This window comes from Peromyscus eremicus, chromosome 22 (assembly GCF_949786415.1).
Source record: "Peromyscus eremicus chromosome 22, PerEre_H2_v1, whole genome shotgun sequence".
NCBI lineage: Eukaryota > Metazoa > Chordata > Mammalia > Rodentia > Cricetidae > Peromyscus > Peromyscus eremicus.
In genome coordinates, this window is record NC_081437.1 from 28,265,132 (window position 1) to 28,285,016 (window position 19,885).

The 19,885-nt window shown below is 45.9% G+C and overlaps 1 long non-coding RNA gene across 1 annotated transcript; it reads left to right on the forward strand.

The window, feature by feature from the left end:
- The first annotated feature begins 6,099 nt into the window (after nucleotides 1-6,099).
- On the forward strand, nucleotides 6,100-19,462 carry LOC131897426 (uncharacterized). The gene is made up of 2 exons (XR_009375684.1): nucleotides 6,100-8,087; nucleotides 17,543-19,462. It is a non-coding gene; the product is annotated as an uncharacterized LOC131897426 (long non-coding RNA).
- The last annotated feature ends 423 nt before the right edge of the window (nucleotides 19,463-19,885 follow it).

The following is a 19,885-nucleotide window of genomic DNA, read 5'->3' on the forward strand; positions in this document are numbered from 1 at the left end:
TGTTCTTCAGTCAGAAAACACTGGATCAGGAAGTAAGATCTGAATAAAGATCGCACACAACTCAGATAACTATCAGCAAAATGAAGAACGTGTGTATGTTCATGCGGTGGAACGTTAGCGAAGCTGAGGTCAGCAAGGATGGTTTGTAAACATGAACTTGAATAAAGAAGGGACACTCGAGTGTGCTGTGGTCCACACACTTCATCCCACAGAGGATCTTGGTTGTGAAGGGAGGGTGGGCGCTGATGGGAGGCCGAGGAAGAGCTGCCATTGGGAGGTGACGGATGTTGACTTGAAGCCTCGTGACTGGAGACTCGCGGCAGGCTGGGCTCTCTGCATCTTCCCAGCCTCACTGTTTGCTTTACAATGACCTGCTGTACTGCACGTTTATATCTGACATGCCTCACTGTACGTGTGTTATGTTTACCTTAAAGTGTTTCCACATAAGGCCAGGAATGGTGCCAAGCTGGACATCCTAAAGTCACAGTGGAAGGAGTGAATTGACTCTCACACTAATTGTCTCTGATTTCCAGATGTGCACTACAGCATGTGTACACACACACACACACACACACACACACACACACACACACACACATTAAATAAATTTTCAAATCTATTAAAGAGTTAAGGGATGGAGCTGGAGAGAAGCACGTGGTTAAGAGCACTGCTTGCTCTTTGGGAGAGCCTGAGTTCTACCCTGGCACCACATAATAGCTCACAACTGTCCGTAATTCTAGTCCCAGGGGATCCAACACCCTCTTAAAGGGTGATGCTCTTAAGAGATGTCCTCAGCCTGATGGTGGTTAAGGGTCCCAGCCACATCTCATGCCCTGGTATACTGGGGCCACCTCAGCAGTGTGGTTAAGAAGAATTAACAGAAGATCAGGTCAGAAATCATTCCCAATGCTCCTTTTGGTCCAGCTACATCCTCCCCCTGCGAACCCGCTCCGTGGTCCAGTTGCCCTTCAGAGGACGACCTTTAACTTGCCGGTTGGACTGCAGGCCGCCCTGTTGTGTTTATGCGTTATGTAACGTCTGTGCTCCGGGAGAAATCTTATGGAAACAAATGGAGGAAGTTGGCTAGTCCAAGTGGGAGACTGTAAATCCTGCCCTGTCCAGATAGGGCATCCTTCCGAGTCCTTCAGTTTGTGCTCACGTTTTTGTTGTTATAGGCTCAGAAACTTCATGAACCAAAATACTCAGTCATTTCAGGTGCTGGCACCCCTTGGCAAAGACGGCACACCAAGCCCACTACTCCATCTCACGTCCCCACCCTTCCTCTAGCAGGCCGTGGAGTTCTTCTCCAGTGGGAGGGAGAGAAATGTCACTTCCCAGCTAGACAGTGGCCCTGACTCAATTAGCATATAGTGTAAGCATTTCCTCTGCATCCATCAGGGCAATTAGATTGTAACTAGATTGTCTCAGATGTTGTTCTTAAAGACTATACGTGGATTTCCCCCATTAATTTCAACTCTGGAATGTTTGGTACTACATATTTTCCCTGGAGTGGATGGGCTTTCGTTTCATGAGACATGGTCTTCCCACTAAGACAGCTAAATTAGATTTTCTGATCAAAGCTAAAAGAAAATATATTTTAGCTCGACAGTATATAGGTCAAACAGTTAAGTGTTTAAAATATGTAAGGTCTTTTTGTTAGGCTAGCTTAATGTTTTAATTCTTTTCCATTAACTAAAGAGAGAAATGTAGCCTAGGACCTGAGGAAGTCCTGCCGGGTTATGGTTCTTTGTAAATAATTCTTGTGAAAGAAACATTCATAATCTTTCCCCTTCCTTAATATACATGGAAATAACTTTTTAGACTGTTTAACGAGCTAATGATAGCAAGCTTCACCACAGATCACAAATTTCTTCTCACTAAATTTCATTTAGTCCCAGAATAATTTTTTTTTTTTTTTTACTACAAGGAGACCAGAAATCCATGTGATCTTCTCTCTCACTCAGGTGGTCCTCTGAAAGTCTGTTCATAAAGGCCACCTGAGGACCTAGTGATCCGAAGAAGCTCAGCCTGAAATCCAAGAAGAAAAGAGCAGAAAGAAAGTGTTTATCTGTGCTAGATTTAGGACCAACGGTAGTGATATGGCTGTAGGACTTCATCTCTCTTCTAAAATGAAGTAGTTCTGGGAATATGTTATTGTTTTTCTGAATAGTTTTTACTTACATTTTAAATTCTCTTCCAGTCTAAAATGTGAGAGTTTTAATAATCGTTCACCACTGAGCACTCGTTACGTCTTTCCCTGTGGTAAACATACTGTTATAGATAATATGGTACGTTTGCATGGATGGATGGGTGTAATGAGCGGTCATGTGGTCTATTCAGTTCTGTAGGCAGCGGGCAGTCTCATAGAAACTGGAAGCCTGGCTGAGAAAGAAACATAATGAACTGCAGAAGTAAGAAACATTTTTCTAAATGGCAAAAAAATTTTAGAATGAGAGAATTTCTTTTCTAAGCCTAGTTTCTGTGTTTTTATACACATTTTGCACCGTTAGCAAAGATGAAACACAATGTAAACAAGAAAGGCTAAATAAGTTCCCCCTACTAAGTGTCTTTGTCTGGGTTCTGTGCATGTCAAATTCTGTATAGTTTTTCTCGGGGCCTCCTGGTTTACATGGCCTTGATCTACCACGCTGTTTTTGTGTTGGGGCCTCTGTTCCGACTGAAGCTCTTGCCCAAGGACCCTCCAGTTCTCCAGTCTCCCTTCAGCTCAGCTTCTATGCCCTGCAGCCCTGCCACAGGCTGTGCATCCTGCCACTCTCAGGACTAGTCCAAGCATTGCAGGAAGGGCCTTCCTTGGAAAGGCACCTTCTAGTCCATAGTGCTTGTGCCCCAATTCAGGGAAACTTCCTATGCATGTAGATGAAGAATGTGCCTCCCTTCTCTGCTGCTAAAGTAAAGCACTACATCCCCTTTGCTCTGACCAAAATACCCAGAACATTCAGAGATTTGTCCCAGCTTTGTTTTTTATAGATTGGAGTGAGATGGACTATTGTTAACAGAAAGTTCAATCACTGTGGCCACAGCAGATAGGAAGCTGTTTTTCTCATGCACCAAGAAAGAGCTGCAAACACCGTGTAGAAATAAGCAGCACCCCATCCTCACAGCTGCCGGGCATGTGGACACTTCAGCATTCTCATTCCGCTGTCCTTAGCAGGCTTTTCTCCTGGTCAGAATCCCATGGTCACGTGACAGCTCCTACGCCCTCCTCTCTAGCATTGACAGAGAGAAGGGGAAGAATAGAAAAAAGCGAAAGACTGACTCCTGCCTAGAGAGAAAGGTGCCTCCCACAGTCCTCTTCCTGTAGATTAGAACCTGCATCCCTCCGTGTAAGGACGTTGAAGTCATTGATTTTGACTTTGAGTTTCAGGAGAAGAATTAAAGTGAATGGGTACATTCCCGTTGCTTTTAGGATGATTACATCACACCTGCCACATCCCCACCCAGGGCTGATCCTGAGACCTGTAGTTCATGGAGCTAACCTCCTTCCTAATGCCTCACTAAGCCAGGTCACAACACTCCCCTTGACCACATCTGATCCGTCCCAGTGTGATAGCCTCAGACTAAGGCCACCTGTTTGATCAGGCTAGCCCTCTTGATAACTTACCTGAATACACCTGCCTGTAGCAGAGCCCCTCAGTTCCCATGATTATGATAGTTTACATTTTGAAGAGAGTTTAAAATGTAAGTTTTTACCCTTTGATTTTTATTAATGCTCACAACTCCCCAGTCACTCTTATCCTAAGGAGGAGGTTAGCACAGGAACTCTTCTGCCCAAATGAGTCTTGTGAGAAACACCAGAAATTCCCTCCTGTAAACATGAATGGTTTGAACATATAGGATCTATTCGCCCTTTTAAAGATGCTTGGGGCTGGGTGGCTGTGGCACATGCCTTTAATCCCAGAATTAGGAAGCCAGAGCCAGGCGAATCTCTGTGAGTTCGAGGCCAACCTGGTCTACAGAGTGAGATCCAGGACAGCCACCAAAACTACACAGAGAAACCCTGTCTTGAAAGAAAAAAAAAAAAAAAAAGGATGCTTAGGGTAACTAGAGTCGTACCTCAGTCACAAGAGACCACGAAGAACAGTAATAGTGTTGGTGATGGTAATGATTGGCAGTGGCTTTGTGTGTTCTGTTTCAGGAAACAGGGGCTGTCAAGTGTTCAAGGCTAGCCCCAGACTCTCAGTCTTCAACCCCAGCCTCCTGTATACTGGAATTGCAGTTGTGTACCACTGCACTGGGCTGGAACGATCACATTGTGCACAAGAGTACATATGCCCACACACAGTAAATGTTCTACCTCCACAGTTCCCCTGCCCTGATTAAACTAGGCCCATTTTCAGTAATTCCTTTTGCTTCAGGACCAACCATCTTTATCCTCCAGAATGATTGCAAAACCAAACAATTCCAGGACACGTTACTGTAAACCCTACTAGTGGCACCAGATCACACGCCTCCAAAGAGCTGCACAGCTGATGTCCATCCCCACATTCTGCTCAGAAGGTTTTGGTATATCTCTTTAGAACCTTGCATTTTTAGTTTATTGTGGTCTTTCTTCCTTTGCCTCATCCCTGGGAGTTACAAGTTCATGGCCGATGTCCACGGAAACACTTAGACCCCTCTTATCTGTGCTTCTTCACCCACGTGTGAACCTGCTTAGCTTATCCGGGTGCGTCGGCCTCCATCCTTGGCCTCCATAGTGACGACAGATCAGGGACCACTTTAGATAAAGAGGCAGGCTTCTCCTCCACACCCCTCTAAAAGCACCTAGCCAAGCACCATCTCCCTCAGCCCCTTCCCATTTATGTCACTTAACTCTTTTTTTATATACCTGCTGCAAGCAAAGCACTGGATAGAGTAATGGATGAGGCACAGCCCCTGCCCGTGAGTTACCAGTGGAGTGGAGAGGCAGTGGGGGCCATGTGAGTGTGTCCCAGTGTCTGCTGTCAGAAGAACAGGACGGGAGTGATACTTAGAGAAAGTCAGACCTAGGTCAGTTACAGGACAGAGGTGACTGAGCCTGGTGTGTGGACGGCATCAGAACAGTCCACAGGAGTTATAGAACAGAGGTGACTGAGCCTGGTGTGTGGACGGCATCAGAACAGTCCACAGGAGTTACAGAACAGAGGTGACTGAGCCTGGCCATGGGGATGGCATCAGAACAGGCCACAGGAGTTACAGGACAGAGGTGACTGAGCCTGGCCATGTGGACAGCATCAGGACAGGCCACATTTGTACAGAATGCAGCCTTTGTTGCCCACTATGAGCACTTGGAAACCCAGCGACACTGTGCTGTGAGGTCAATGCCCTGTTGGTCCTGGGCCATCCACCCTCTCTCAGCTGCCCTGAACCCTTCAGCCTTTCTCCTGGACACTGAAGGTCACTCCATGGTGACACTTGAAAGTCAGACATGTCAGAAGGTGGTCGTAGCAAAGAGATCAGAGCATTGAGCTCCTTGTGAACCTTTGTGCACCTGTATTTAGGCTTTAATGAAGCCTAAGTAAACCGCTGTTTCCTGTGTCATCCTTCGTGTTTTCATTTCCACGGTCCTTGTTCTAGACCTTTCCTTCAAAGCAGTGCCTGGAACTCGGAAATCTGCTGGGTATCAGGCACGCTGTGGACCGTCATTGCCAAGAGCAGTGCGTTTCCACTGAGGAAATGACACTTCGGTGTGGTACTGTTATTTCTGACCACTGTGTTGCACTGGGAGCCTTGCTGAGGAATGACAAGGATGACTTACACAGAGCGGTTACCTGAGAAGAAACAGGAAGTCTTGTTTAGGAGAAAAGAAAGAAGTTTACTTAGCTGGAAAATGATGAGATAACAGTAAAAATTAAAATAGGTTGGAGTATACTCACTATAAAAACATTTTCAGAAATGTGAGCATCTCACATTGTTCAGATTTTTTCCTGTTCAAGTCTGTACCCTTTTCGATGTTTGGTCATCACCTCTTTCTTGTTGGTTTCTAAAAATTTGAAAATGTATCCAGATGCCAGTACTTTTGCCATGTGGTGCATGTCTGTCTCCGTTCTTAGGCAATCCCTTAATTCCCAGAAGAACTCGCTTATCTCCTATCCTGAAGACCTGTGTGTCCACATCCCAGCTCTCCTGTGGAATGTGGCCATTGCTGGGTGTAGCAAGAATCTGACTTCTTGACATGGGGTTCCAAAGGCCACCCTCAGTCCTCTAGGTCCTGTGTTGTTCGTTAAATGTTTTTCCCCTGCTCTGGCAGAAAGAGTATCCAGTTCAAGGATTGTTCCTGCAATCCCTTCTGAAGTTTCATTCCCTGAATTCTGACTGTTTGTCACATGACTGTGCTGGTCAGTACTCAGCTAGAACTCAAGGATGACCCTTTGTCGATCTCTGGAGCTTTCAGTCACTAGAGCACTCTCCTCTCCACTGCTCTGCTCTGCCAAAGCCACTGCGTTCACCTTCCCAGAGGCCCTGTCTCCTCGATGCAGAATGCATTTAGAGTTGTGTCAATCAGATATGGAGGAGGATAGACATGCAGACAGCTGCCTTTGAGAGGAGAGGGGATTGATGACAGCTCCCAGTGGTGGGGACATGCCACACCAGACAGGTCCGCACAAGGAGGCACCCTTTTAGGTCAGGAGGCAGAAGGGACAGATGACCCAGAGCCTATATTGTGGATTCCATGGAAGGATGGGATGAAGTGGGCTGGGCACCTGACTGGAGAGATCTAGGATTTCCTGTTATAACATCTGAAGTCTCTGAGTGGTCTCCTGTCTGGTACCTAGTAGCCCTGGGTTGATTTCAAGAGGAGGAAGGGGGTGATGCTGGGATGCTGTGTCGGAGTTTCCAGAGAGTTAATACCTGGGATTTGAGACTGTGATGGGGTGGTTTGCATAGGAATGGTGTGTTGTTCACTGAAGAATCTGTCCCTTACCTACAGTTTATGGATTTCTGGGAATAGGAGCTTTGAGTCCATATCCTCCACTTGATAACACTCCAGCCTGGGAGTACAGTAGAAAGGCCACCTGGAAATGTTGGGTGCTTACTGATGAAGCTCTCATGAGGGCTGTAAGAGGGCCTAACCACTACATGGCAGCCAAGGAGGGGCCTCCCAAGGTCTCACAAGTGTGGCTTGAATTCTACTTCTCTGTAGCACCAATTGTGACTCGGTGCCTTGTAGTTGGTATTTTGATAAAATCTTGTAGCCAAGAAGTACCTAAACTTTAGCCAGTGTTAGTCAAAATGATTTCTGAATTTAATCTGTAAATGTAGCCACAAAGTCTTCCTTGTGAAATCTGAGGGGTGTCATGTTTCTAGATGTTTCCAGAGACAGAAAGTGTAATCTCTTAATGAAGACTTCTGAGTTGTAAAAGTGGCAGCCAAAGTGTTTCAGTTGTTTGCTTCCAAACCTCTCCATTGGGAAAATCTCAAGTGGATTTTCATTTCCAATGGCAATAACTTCACATAGCTCCTCCACTTCTGAGATGAATAAGAAGGACTTCATTTGCCCTCTTGACTAAAACAACTGAAAAGACAAACAGAATGTGAAAGCCAAAGTTGTTAAGAAACTGGATGCTGGACAGCGAAAAGCAGAGGTTCTGAGAAAAGAGACACCAGTGAAGTGAATTTTACAATTCTCTGCTTTTATTTTTTGATGTTCCCAGGCTGTCATGACGGGGGAGGAATACAGGAGGAGCTCTTCTCACTTGCCCGAAGGGTGTTGGTCATGCTCTTGTGACCTATGATGCATTGGCATCATGGGGCCTTGCTGGCCAGGGTTGGCTGCCCCTCCCAGGGTCAGCTAAACCTTGGAGACATGTCCTCTGTAAACACACCTTGCCTTTGCAAGCCTGCCAGAGAGCTCATGTACATCTTTTAGACCCACAATTCCTGACATCACATAGCACTTGGCCTCTAGAGGAAGGAAGCATGAATTTGCTGAAATTAATTTGATATTTGTGTTTCTTCTGTATATTCTAAGTGTTTAACTGTTTGTTTCTTTGTTTTTTAATGAAGCTAATGCTGCCTACCTTGGGAGCCAAGAAATGATACACGTGCGGAAGAGAGATGATGAAATCATAAAGGAACACTTACCTAAGGTAACCACTCTGAGGCTGCAGGCATGTCAGTTGATGGGTAGAAACACTGACTGAGGACACGAGGCTGGAATTGACTAAGAACTGAAGACGTTGAGCCTTTGTGGATTCAGCCGAGGTTCTGTTACCCTTGAAAGTTACATGGAGTAGGTAAAGCTGATTACAGCTACATAAGTTTATTTTGCCACTTGTTTTGTTAAATTGATTTTAAAAAATCAATGCTTTTTTATTTTAACAATGTATTAAGCTGAGAAGTCTCAATAGCACCTGTAGAATAAATGAGTTCTATTGAAGTGTAACAATTCAAACAGTGGAGAGGAGCTAACCTTGCATGTGACCTAATGAACAGGAAGCCTAGCTTTCTTTTTCTCCAACACACAGGGCTGTCCTGTTCTTGCATAAAAAGCAGCTTTCTGAGCTATCAGGACGTGTGTGATGCCTGCAAATGCTAGACTCACTCACAAAAACATCTGGAAGTGCCAATGTCCGAGGCTCTAAAGACACCATGGTTTAGAATATGCCCAAAGGTCCTAATGCATAGATAGCTGAGGCGCTTCTGGGACATCATCTGTCTGTGTCATCCTGCAGAGGGTAGATCTGCGCTGGTGTTTGTTTCTTGTTTCTTTGTTTTAGATATTTATTTTATTGCATTGGTGTTTTGCCTGCATGTATGTCTGTAGAGAGTGTTGCATATTCCCTGGAATTAAGTTACAGACTGTTCTGAGCTGCCATGTGTGTACTGGGAATTGAACCTGTGACCTCTGGAAGTGCAGCCTGTGCTCTTAACTTCTGAGCCATTTCTCCAGCCCCATTCTTCACTATTTTTGTTCAGTTGCTTCAGTTCCATCAAACCTAGGCCCTTGCACATGCTGAAGGCACATGACCTGCGCTGAACTTCTCCACAGCCCAGAGCTGCACTGTTAACCTCCCACACCCACACTCCAGAAGTGCTTTGTGTGGTCAGTTTGCATTGAGATGTTTCATAAGTTCAGTGCACATTGACTTTCAGGACTTTAGTACCTGGTGCTCAGGATGCAGATCAGTGGTAAAGAGTTGGCCTGGTATTGTCCAGGACTGAGTTCAACCTCAGCACAGGCAGAGAAACATTGGTAGCTTAGGAGGAAAATATGTCATTAATATATTGATTACATGTTGAAATAGTTTAGATGTATTGTAGTAAATATGTTTAATGTACATCTACAGTAATTTTACTCATTCCTTCAGACTCTCTTTAACATTGTTACTAGAAGTTTCTCGAAGTACATCTGTGCCTTGCTGTGTGCTTCTGGAGACAACACTGACCTAGAACTTTATAGCTGGTGTGGAACACTGACATCTGCTGGGGACAGTAGAATGATCCCTGATGGATGAAGCACTGTGATAAGACCTGCAAGTCAAATCCTAGGTAGCGCACTGCATTAAGGATCTCTTCTTAACTGTGAGACATTAGACTGAAGCCTGTCCACAATGGTGATTCATAGTTCTCTAAGCCCCAACACAGTTTTCTGAAAGCAAGCATTATATCTGTTGCTTAGAAAAGATTTCATTGTATTAAAAATATTCACTCCAGCAGGACCTGGGAAAATGCTAGTATCTGTTGGTTTATATTGTCATATTTACGTCATCATATGATCATCATATTGGTGATCTTCATATTTCCTAAGCAGCAGTTGTCTAGAGATAGAAATGTTGACTCAAGAGGAAGCTGTTCCTAGCTGACTGGAGAAGATTGGGCAAGGAGGACCTACTTACTCTCCAGGGCTCTGAAATACTTCCAGCATTGAGGGAATGAAATTACCAGAAAACAGCATTTTATTTTGTAGTTAAATTATAAACAAGACTGTTTCCAGAATGCATTTAAGTTCTCCAGGTTGGAAGTTTGTAAAAACAATTCACCTCCTGCTTTATAGCAAGATTGGCAGATACTTGCTTCCAAACTTCACACTTTGGGAGTGAGTGGGCTGTCCTGCCACCTGGGGAAGCCAGCTACTGTAAAATACAGGATCCTGTTCAGGATTCTGTGTGCACGCTGTGCTCTGAAAGAGGTCAGAGAGGGGCTAACTTATCCTGTGCTAAGTTGAACCCATATGTACGTGTAATCATTCCCAGGTAGAGGTCTGCTCATGGTGATTGGCAGGGCTGGATGTCTCCTGACACTTTCTCTGGATAAACCTGGGAGCATGCTGGTGGTCAACATTTCAAGGTTGATGTTAACACAGGTTCAGGAAGAAGCTCTCAGTCTCCAGGGAATAAGTGTGTTTCTAAGACGACAACATCAAGTGCATGTTAGAATTGAAGGCTAGTCTGGTGTTGCTGGTCCTGCTGGTGTGCAGCTCCATAACTGTCTCACTGGAACTCCCTTACCGTGAGCTCATGAAATGCCTTCACCAGCCAAAGAGCAGCTCTCCACTCAGCTAGGGTGGTCCCTGGTCCCCAGCATTCCAGAGCCAAAACAGAGAGACAGGAAGTGGATGGTAACTTCCTGTTAGGAAATGAAAAAACAGGAGGAAACATAGTGCAACTTAATTTTGATGAAGGCGTGTAGCTGGAGAGCTTCTCTCCAGGACCCGGCCGAGCCCTGGCAGTCCGACAGCCCACTTGCCACGTGGCTTGTGGCTTACCGGCATCTTCACATGCTGCTTGTTATGGCGGTGGCTGGCAGTGACTCCCTCCACCTTCCTCTTCTCTCAATTCTCCTCTCTATTAGTCCCGCCTATACTTTCTGCCTGGCCACTGGCCAATCAGTGTTTTATTTATTGACCAATCAGAGCAATTTAACATAGAGACCATCCCACAGCAAAGGTGACTCAACATAGTATGTCCCATCCGCTTAGGAAAATATGGGGAGTTAACTGGACAAACAGTTCTAGGAAGGTGGGCATTGTCTCCTCGATACCAGAGATTGTTTCTTCCAGTGGTTCTCAACCTTCCTGATGCTGCGACCCTTTAATACAGTTCCTCATGTTGTGGGGACCCCAACCACAAAATTCTTTTCATTGCTACTTCATAACTGTAATTTTGCCCTGTTATGTGTTGTTATATAAATATCTCTGTTTTCTGATGGTCTTAGGTGACCTCTGTGAAAGGGTCCTTTGACTCCAAAGGTGTCAAAACCCCCAGGCTGAGAACTGCTGTTTTAGTCAAAGCCAAAAGCCAGTTCCTGAGACTGCAAATGCCTCTGCCTTGGATGCTGTGTTCAGGGTGCCCTCTCCCATTTCCACCAAGGCAGAGGTACTCAGAACCTGTGTGCCTATTCCCACTGCCCAGCGTGAAGTTTCTGAACCGTCGTTGATGCAAAAACTTTTTGCTATTAAACTCAAAACGGTTACATAAAGAGTATTTTTGTACCATCTAGCTAAGAAAACTAGTCTAGAAACGGTGTCTCACCACATTGTGTCGAAAGCTTCCTAGACTCTCTTCTTCTACCTTGATTGGCTGGCTTTTGCTTTAAAGTCACAATTAGATTTTCTTCTGTTGATTTCCATTGCTCACACAAAGAGAGGTTTGAATATATTTAGGGAAACTGACCAATTGAACTCTGAAAAGTCGAGGCCAGCTGTCTTCCTTGCAAGAGCAGCAGAATGTATTCCCAGTCCTGGACAGCTGTGTTGGTTTTCAGTCTCCGACAGTAAATAGTTGCTTCCCTTTCCAGGTGAAAATACTGCATCATAGTTCCTTCCAAAGGAGTGTAGCATGATGGTGACATCAGAGACTATACTGTCTCTTCACCAGGCTAACTCTCACTTTTCCTGGAACTCGGCTCTCACTGTCGTCTCCACGAAGTTGCCCCAGCTGCAGCATCCCGTGGCTCCCATGGCTCCCTGTTCAGAGTTAGAATATCACATTTGTCACACATGGTGTGAATGCACAGCCTTCCTCTCTCCCTACCCACGGAAGGAGCAGTTATTTTCATCTGAGGGTCCAGCACAATTCAGAGTCTCTGATGAACCATCAGTGAATGGGTGCTAGCTGGGAGAGGAGAAAGATAGATCAGTCAGGAAGCTTTTATAGGATATGGATTATATTGAAATACAGTCAACAACGTACTTAAAAATTAATTTGTGATACAGTACCGTGGGCACCTTTATTAACACATTGAAGAGGAAGAGGTAATAACAGGTGCTGGAGAGATGCTCAGTGGTTAGCAGTGAGCACTGTTCTTGCAGAGGACCCAGGTTCAGTTCATGCATCCACATCAGGCAACCCACAACCGCTGTATCTCCAGGTGCAGGGGGTCTGATGCCTCAAGCGTCTATGTGCAATTCCACTCATGTGTATAGACATGCAGAGAGACACATGTACACACATATAATTAAAAATTAAATATAATTAACGATATAATAACAGAGTTACTTCTTTGAGTTTGCAATAATGAGTGTCAATCTGTTTTTACTCATCTACAGTGAGTTTACTGTGATTTGAACAAATATGTATTAATAATATAGCGGCTTATTATCTATATTTATAATTGAAAGAAATATTAAATTATAGTTAGGGGTAAATGACAAGTTTATACTCCAAAGCACTGGACCTTTGTGGCCTATAAACTTCAAGTTAAAAGCCCCACATTTTGGAAAATGGCTGGGTACGTGATGTGTGGTCTCAGGCACTGATCAAGTCATGGACAAGGGACAGCATCAGGAGTATCCATTCTCAATCTGTGGGTCACAACACATCTGGGGCGTGAACCACCCTTTCACAGGGGTAGCCTAGGACCAATGGAAAACACAGACATTTACATTAAGAATCTTAAAAGTAGCAAAGTTATATGGTAGCAATGAAAGCAATTTTATGGTTGGCGTCATCACAACACGAGGGACTGTATTAGAGGGTCACTGCATTAGGAAGTCTGAGAACCGCTGAACTAGAGGATATTATGAATATTTGACTACATGATATAGCCACTGACCAATCAGAACCAGCCGCCAACAGCCCGTTCAGATATTCCTGTATGTGTCAGTTATCCTAACAAATGTGGTGAGATCACCCCGCTTGAGGGATAATTTCGGGGAAGTGTTGGGAGAAAATTGGGAAACGGTTACATTTTAGGCGGCGTGTCTGTTTGAAGGCTTTAGAACAATGAATACGGTGGGGTTGGGAATGAAATGATTCAGGAGGGAGACTCAAAGGCCCTTAGTGCAGGTGGGGTGTTAGCAGATGGGGTGGAGGAATCTGAGATTGTTGCCCTTGGTCTAGATTTGGTGGTGAGAGAGGATGGGAAGTACTCCCAGGTTGTGGGAGGTGGTTGGTACTTGTGTGTGCGACCCTGTGGGATATCCAGGCAAATACATGCCCAGATGTATGCTGTGAAACTTAAAAAGAGGAGCCTGGGCTCAGTTTTGGTTTGGGCATCATAGGCCTAGAGTTGGAGCTGTGAGCATGCATAGTGACCACCTATGAAAGTCTGTAATAAAGAAGCCGTCTGAAGTTTGATGCTTGCCCATTTCAAGTTAAAGGTTGGGGATAGAGGAGCCGTTGAATATAATGGGAATAGAGGCAGGGAGCGGCATTAGGTGAGCTCTGGACTAGAGTAAGCCAAGGGAAGAAAGTCAACCGTACATGTGGCCGCTCCAGATTTGTGTGGGACCCTGCGGGGTCTGCTGTGCTTTACCAGGCACCTGGTGTATCTGAAATAACAAGAAGGTCCGCGTTCCCTTATTCTGTCCTTGTTCTAAACCATCAGGATGTACATGTCTCCTTCATAGACAAGTGAATGAGTGTTTGGTTTTAAACTTGACATTTTCATTGAAAACTCACTTAGGAGGGAAATTCTAAACTGCCGTGACCATCTCTGGCTCAGGCTCTTGGAAACAGCTGTTATGTGCTGCTTCCGGATAGAATCTGAATATCACTCTGGGTCCACAGGGGTCTGCAGTTGTTCTCAAACAGAGCACGTGGGCTGCAATCTTTGGAAGAAGGTAGGCAGCTGTGGCAGGGCAAGGTGGTGTTGCCTCTGCCTTAGGCCAGGCCTACCATGGGGCTTAAAAAGGGGGCAGAGTGCTCTCACCGAAGGAACTTTCCACCCTAGCTCTGCCCCCATCTTCTGCTTAGCCTGCCTCAGCCAGAGGTACACGCTGCCTGTGGGAACAGCCCTTGTACAGTGCCGACATTTGCAGAATGGCCGTGCAAATCCTTCTGACATGCACACGTCCTGCTCGGCGGAGCATAGGAGAGTGCTCCCTGGACCAGCTCACTGAGGCTTGCCTTTCCGCCAAGCCCCGCTCTGAAACGGATTGCGTTAGTTCTGCCTGTTTAACTGGAAGCCTGTCCAGAACGTCATGATCGTCCTGGAAGCAGATAGGCTTGTCTTTAACTCCATCGTTTTGACCTCAAGAGCTTCGTTCAAGGGGGTTGCATTCGCGCGCTCTTAAGTCCTCTAGCGGAGCGTGATTGAAAAGAGGTCCGTCGTCCGTGTCAGAGAGCAGAGTCCGCGATGCCACAACCCAGGTTCAAATCACAGCTCTGCCACTTGCTTCATTGTATGATGCCTTCCCCCATCCATAAAACCATTTCATAGTAAAATATATTCTCGGGGAGTTGTGCTAAGATGGTGGTTATAATTCCTGTCTCATAATTCAGACCTTACCAAGAGTGTCCAGCATATATGACGCCTTCAGTAAGCACTCACTATTACTGCTATAAAAATTCGCCACCGCCTAGATAGGCCTTTGAGTATTTTTTTTTTTTTTTTGGAAGACTGACTACTTTCCCTCCCCATATGCACTCCCTTCCCACATGCTTCTTCTGTAACGAGAGGTGTTGCTGATGTTGAGTGCGTGGCTGAGGCCCTGGAATGTCCAGTCCTGTTGAGATCGCAGCCACTGCTCCACACAAGATGCCTAAGGGAGCTGTTCTTTGGAATCCAGGAGGGGGGGAAAACAGGGTTGCTAAATTTTTCCCAGGTCTGGACTCAGTACTGAAGTGCAGGGGGTTCTGATGAGCTGGATTCTGTCATTTCTCAGTTCACTCGGACCACTCAGGCCCCTCAGCTACTTTTTTCTGAGGCGTATGACCCAGGAAGCAGCAGAAACATAGGAGGAAAAACGGCTTCCAGGGCCTCATACTCAGCTGCCTCGGCCAAGGAAAATGTGCCCTGGCTCAGCTTCTCACTGCAACCCCACGTAGTTTAGATGATTGCTGGATGCCTTTCTGCAAACTTCCATAAGGGAGACAAGAAATTCTGGCCTTTTGCCTGGTAGCCATGCATACCTTTGGATGCGTAGCTGTTCAGCCTGCGCATGTCAGTGTGCAGTGTATACTCTAATTACTTGGACATGATCTGTCTCCTGATACCCTGAGGTAGCTTCAGGATTCCCAAATCCATGCTGAGTCCCCCGTTCACCAAACATCTTAGAGCAAGTGGCATCTGATGGCATCTCCCAGTGCCGAGGGTTCATCCAACTGGGCTTCTCACTGGACACATTTCAAGTTTTGGTTGCCTCACTGAGAAGCAAACATCAGGATTGTCATAGAAATGGTTCTCGAAGTCTGTCAGAGAGCCACACCAAGTCCAGTGACAGTCTTGTCAAGACAACTTTGTGAGCTGAGATCTTCTGCAGCAGCTCTGCTTCCCTCTGATTGGCTCTTCAGTAGTAGTTTTCACAAGAATCACCACCATAGCATGGGCTAGTCGGAAGGCCCCAGACTGCTGTGGTAGCCTCAGAGAGCAGGATGCCACAGAGCAGGCCACAACAAACCAAGCCGGCTGCCTAGCTTTCGAACTGCTGGTTCCTGCGCTGTGGAAATGCTAGACAGCCCTACATAGTGACGGCTTTCATCATTGGCTCTTTTGTGAATTGTTTCACAGATTCCCAGTGACAGTCGCGGAAGTCCGGAGAGAGCCTGAAGTAATTAGCTGTTTTTGGCAGGTAATTAATCCCTGCAGGTAGTTTGTGCTCACAGCAGTTTTTTTTTCAAAAGGGGTGTGACACCAGGAAAATCGCTGAGAGAGCCTGGGAAATGATGTTTCTGTGATTGATGTCATCACTTGAGAGAGCACGTCTCCAGAGGTCAAGAAGGAACCGAGGCCAGGAAAACGAGGCAGCTGCTGGGAGCTTTCCTAAGTGTAGAAGATGATCGATCGCAATATGATCTTTCTCTGCCCCGCCCACAGGCTTATCCTCCACCAACTAACACAAGGTATCGGCGGTAGCTTTTAGTTCTCCCAGCACTGCCACGCTCTTCATGCCTGTGACTTACTCTGCTTAGTCTGCCCCACAGCGTCCTCCTCCAGCTAAAGCAACTCCAAGGGATCACTGCTGTCCCCCGCCAACCCCAGTTACCCCCATCTGGACTTGGGTGGTATCACCTCTTCCCTCTTCCCCAAGACAGGTTCCTGATACAGAGGGGGTGTGATCAAGTCATATTTGCTAAATGTTAATGCGTAAATGACTGTATGTGAGTGAGCCAATGTGGTATGTTATAGAAACTACCAGTGACTATTTCAGATTACTTAGGGGCCAGAGCTGGCTGGGTCTAACTTTTTAGTTCTGTGATATGTCACAACTTCCGTAAAATCTAGTCTTTATTTTTTAATAAAAATGATCACTGTGGTATTTTACTATGAAAGTCTAATAACCTGTTTGGTCCCCAGGACCCACATAAAGACGGAAGAAGAAAAGCAATTCTACAAAGTCCACTGACATCCAGATGTGCTCTGTGCCATGTATAAACACACACACAAATAATATCTAAAAAATTTTAATCATCACTATGTAACATTCTGAATATCATTTTACTTTTGTTTCTTTTTTTGTAAATTATAGAGAACATAATAGTTTTCAATGGAGCTCAGCAGCTTATAATGTAGCATCTGTATGGTACGCACATCTGTTTCGCATGCAAAGATAGGTACATCTCCAGAAAAGATCTTAGTAATGCCTCAAAGGAGGCTCTGTTGCCACTCAGGCTGGTTGGTGTCACCTGAGGAATGAGTGCGAAGTGTTCTCATTGGATTGTGCATGCTCTCCTGTTGCACGGAGCTTCTTAGAGTGCCACAGAGTCTCTTAGAAAGCTCATCACATTTCATAAGGACATTGAGAAGCCAGAGACAATCCAATTTCTTTGCAGACTGATCTCCTTGCCTTCGTTCATCAAACCTGTCCCTGGGCCTGCCAAAGGGCTGTGTGAAAACAGTGTGTGCCCACCACTCCGGCAGTGACTGGGTCAGCTTAACTGTCCCCTCACCTCCCTTCTGCTCTCCCGTGTCCACTCCAGCCTCAGTACACATGACCTTGTGAGACCTTCTCTCACAGGGTTAGAGGAGTCCGCCCCAGAGTCTCCAGGTGTGTGTCTTCCCCTCACACGCCCTTCATGCATCCCATGGTCTCTAAGGACTCTGGAGGGACCTGAGGACCAGTGGGTGAAGTCGGGCACAGGTGCTCCCTCCAAGCACTGCAGTCCACAGGGGTCAGTTGACATTGGGAGGGGACAATAAAGTGCTGTTTCTTGTCTTTCAGCTGACATTTTACTATGGTAAGACAGATGGCTGGTGTCCAGTAAAGTACTATGAAGACATGAAGAAGGATTTTCCAGAAGGCGATATCCGACTCTGTGAGAAAGGAATATCCCATGCCTTTGTCCTTGGTTTCAGCCAGGAGGTGGCTGCCATCGTTGCTGACTGGATGAATCATAAACTGCCCAAAATATAAAAACTGGCCCTGGGAAGACGCACCTAACAGCTGATACGTGGGAGCTGTAGGTGTGTCCTGCTGACGGGTGAATGTTTAATCTTAACGCTTGAAAAGGAAACATGAGACCCTGCTGGCTTACAGACTACCAGCTCCCTGTGCTAAGACTAAAGTGAACACAGTTGATGACTCATTCCACATGTTCCCTGACTCAGGATCTCCACAGTGATCTCCACAAAGATTCCTCTTTTTACAAGGAGCCCGACAGAACTGTACAGTGCAGTTTGCCCAACAGGATCCTAACGAGCCCAAGACAATCTACATATAGGTGATTCCAAGTGAATCCTTACTTTAGAATAGATTGTCCTGAATGAAATTATGAAACACTGACTAGAAAATGAAACCCCACCCATGAGTGTGAAGTGTGCAGTCAGGTGTGTAAAATGTGTAAGACTTCGAAGAGCACCCCTGCTCTTCCAGCTGCAGGGAGGAATGAGCAGGGACGCTGGCAGTGAGCTTGGTTTCCCTGAGGGACGGGGGAAATCAAGTGAGACGTTGTACGGGTCTTGGCTGAGGTCATCAGCATGTCTTCCTGCTCCTGCTGCAGTAAACCAAGAATCAAGGTTGCCTGGCATTCGTCAACTAACTAGACAGAGCTGCTGAAGGATCCTGACTCTGACCTGCCACGGGATGGCCAGATGGCCAGGAGGCTCCACCTGAGCCCTAAAATGCCAGGTCCCTGCAGGCTCCTCCTGAGCAAGAGGGAGGGATGGACTGTCCACATCAGGTGTGTATGGCCGTGGAGTGGCTCATTGCTGTGATTCCTCCAGTGAAGCTCCATGGACAGGAAGCTGTGAACTGATGCCTTTCATGATGCTGTTCGCTCCCCTATGATTCTTCCCTTCTGAAAATCTAGAACATACTTTTTGGAAAGATGTTTTAAATTGTTGAGTAAAACATTAGCATAAATTTATTTCCAATTTGCCCAGACTTTATTGATCGGAAAGATATTATTTTGCGAATGAACAGAAGTAATCCATTAAATTTTGTGTTACTTCACCTCTGAAAGTGTATTATTGACTGAGAAATGGCAGACCAGCTAGGCTGCCTTCCCTTAATTGACTCAGTCCTAAGATCCCAGAGTCCAGTAAGCCCCACTGTCTGTAGTGACAGCTGATGCACATTGGAAACATTTCATTTTCTTCTAGAGAAAAGCTCCCATGGCTGTATCATTCCTCAGGGGCAGTGAGATGGTCCTTCCTCTCACAAACCTAAGATGCTGATGGAAGATTTGGTTGTGATGTGCCGCCCACTCAGTGGTGAGTGAAGAAAGTTCTAGTCCTTTGTATGACTTCTGCATCTGAGCTCTAACTTCTCAGAAGGGAAAAGCCAAACTCCAGACAAGGAGGCCTCTTAGACCATGGAGAAGACCGTTAGCCACACAGTAAGGGTTGGTGCTACACACAAGTCCTCACTGGCATCTGCACACTGAGGCCTTCTGGAGAGCTGACATGGGAAGCCAGGACTCATGCTCTGAGTACCTTGCTTAGAGGACAGGTCCAATCAGTGAAAAATCAGTGCACAGAAACAAGTGTTGGTAAATCAGACCTACAGGAACAAAACAGCATTCATTGATTGCTTCCAGAAATCACTCTGTGTCTTCCAAACTCTACTTAAAAGACCCTGGTGCCTCATTCCTATTCCTCATCTAAACACCTAATGATATTTATAATAAATGTTTTACCTGCAGTTCCTACTGTGTCTGGTCTGATGTCTGTGTGCTGTGGGCAAGGATACAATGTGAGCAATGGGCCTGAGCTAGACTCACTATTAAGGGGAAACAGTATTTTGTCATTGCACTTTTGATAGAGGGAAGGATCTGCTTTCAGGAGACTGAATCTTTAAGAATTACAGAGGGGCTGGACAGATGGCTCAGTGGTTAAGAGCACTAGCTGCTCCTCCAGAGGACCAGGGACCCACAGCCCAATCCCCACCACCCACATGTCAGCTAATGACAGTCTGTCATGAAGAGGATCTGACACCCTCTTCTGGCTTCCCTGAGCACCAGTTGTGTACTTTGAGACCATCTTGAACTACATGGCAAGACCCTGTCTCCAACATAGAAGGAGGAAGAGGAGAGCACAGGAGACGAAAATTGGTAACTAGTGGATG